Raw genomic sequence first — 2,502 nt, 5'->3', positions numbered from 1 at the left:
TTTCCACACCATGAAGTACACAAACAAATTGGAAAACTTTTGCCACGGTTTGTCACCCCCCCTGCAATAAGCCGGAAACTACCACCCCCCACAGCCATGGTAGTCAATGGCCACAGTTCGGTCAACGCGTTGTGCGTTCGCTGCGTTATTACATGCCGGAACTGGGCACCCGAAACCCGCTCGACTCCCGTAGCACATAGCACCAGCAGGTTGCACATTGCAGCCACATTACCCTACGCGAATATGCTACACATTTCCGCATCCCGCGCTGGTGAAGCTTAGGTTGAGCTTGGTTTGAGCGGTCAGAGGAGGGCAGGACAAACTTTCAAGATAACTTCATTTGGAGGTTGGCTTAGTGAAGTTTTCTCAATATTTTTTCCCTCCCCCCTTTGCGCCACCCTTCCTTGCATTGGCAGCGGGGAGTGGTTTTTAACGCGGGCCAGGGTGGTCCGATTCGTATTCACGCTTCGCCTGTTGGGGGTCTTCGCGAGATGATTTATGGCGCACACTTTTTCCTTGCCCGGTCCGCAATGAAAGTAAAACCGCACCGCTAACGAAGACGGCGACCGTGTTTACTACAGCTGTGGCTTTTTGGGTGGGATGTCTTAGCGAGCCGGGAAGCTTAGAAGCTTTTTTTTGGGGGTTAAGAATGGTTTTCTGCTGAATTGAAGATAAAGAAAGTGTTTTATAATTGTATTGGATGGCCAGAAAGAGCATTGCGAAGGAGGGACATGTTTATTTGAAAGCGTTTTTATTATTAGTTTAGGAACACTTGCATTTGCGTTGATTGTTTTCTGTCTTGTTAGTTCCCTCGGTACATTAAATGTCTTTTTTCGAGGGATATCCACAGTCTTCACAATATACTTACAACATGGCAAAAAAGCGACAAATTTTGATAAAACTGAATCATCTTTCAAGTATTCCAAGATTTTATTATTTTACCAACGTTTTTTTAAAGGTATACATTGTTTTCAAACAGTTTGAAGAACTTTGTCGACTCTGCTGCAAAACCATTTATTAAATGCTTATCACAAAATAGCGTACTCTCTCATATTTTATTTGCAAATGCCTTAAGAATTACTGATGACTCATTGAAAAACCTTCTTCAAAGAAATAGGTTGTTAAAGCACTTTTTTAACCAAGTTATCAACGACACTAGTGGTAGTTTCTACAACTTTATTTGAGACAAACAAAATCACATTTATCTCATATTGTATAATATTGCTTACTCAGGAAGTAATTGGTCTTATACTTAATATACACTATAACCTAAATTATTTAAATCCAGCAATTAATAGCGCATTAAAAACGTACAATAACATACGATAACGCACAGAATAGTAAGTTTGGGTAAAAAATGAGTCGTGTGATGCCAGTCAAAATTATGGCACTAAGCGTAAAATTCCAGAGCCATCGCAGTTGTGTGATCAATTTTACTATAAGCTCGTCTAGCCAGTTGAGTACTCAGACGTCGATAGTTGCAAAAAGATCTAGAGGATGCATCAAGGCGAATTCTTGCTTGTAGTTCAGGCATGTCAATCTCACCTATCCGTAACTTAGACATAAAATTAGGCTGTATTTTAACCAGCAAAGTGTTTGTATCATTTTTGCATGGAATGTTAAATATTAGTATTCTCGTGGAAGTTGAAGTTTGAAGTTCAAATCTTATTATGTAATTGACACTGAATTATTATGATAAACGGGATAAAAGGAAAACCGAACAAGTTTAGATTATTTAATTTGCACTGTCAGTATTTGCATATAGTACTGGTATAACTACATACGATAGAAACATCAAAGACACAATTATAAATTTCTATAAACTATTGCGATATTATACTATAGTTAGAACAAAAAAATAAATCAACAAAAGGATCCTTAACACAAACGAAATTCTGCATTTTTATTTTTGTCCTTGCAAGTCCTTATAACACAATTGAAGAACTATTTCGAAAGCATTGCACCCTTAAAATAGTGCCTGAGCAAAAAGGTTTCAATTAAGCCAGGAAAAACAAATTCAGTTTCCATTCGCTCGGAACAACGCACCAACGGAACCGTCACTCCGCCCAATGTCATGTGCAGTGCGCACCCGTTCAACCTCAACATGCGCCCTGAAAGAGCGTCATAATGCAAATATTATGTAAATTTTTGGAAATAAACCTAAAATGAACGCGCAAAACGTACCCCGATGGGGAAAAGTGGGCTGCCGCCATGACACGGCGGCGGCACCTTGAGTGACAGAGTTGATTTGCAGAAACAAAAAAAAAACTAAAGAACGAACAATAAAGAGCAAGATGTAGTACGAAGAAGAACCGCCGGTTGTGCTTTGCAATAACTAATTTTCACACTCTCCTTCCTTTACCGTGTGTTCGGTGTTCGGCGCACAAACGAGCTGAAAGACAAGCAACTTATGTCTTTTGGTGCTCCGCACGTTCGGCGGTGTGGAAAATTGAAGCATTTAAAAGCTGATGCCCGGTTTTTTTTTTTTTTTTGGGTGCTATT

This window comes from Anopheles merus, unplaced genomic scaffold (genome assembly GCF_017562075.2).
Source record: "Anopheles merus strain MAF unplaced genomic scaffold, AmerM5.1 LNR4000124, whole genome shotgun sequence".
NCBI classification, from domain to species: domain Eukaryota; kingdom Metazoa; phylum Arthropoda; class Insecta; order Diptera; family Culicidae; genus Anopheles; species Anopheles merus.
The sequence above is the reverse complement of the archived record's forward strand: the minus strand, read 5'-3'. Positions refer to the sequence as shown.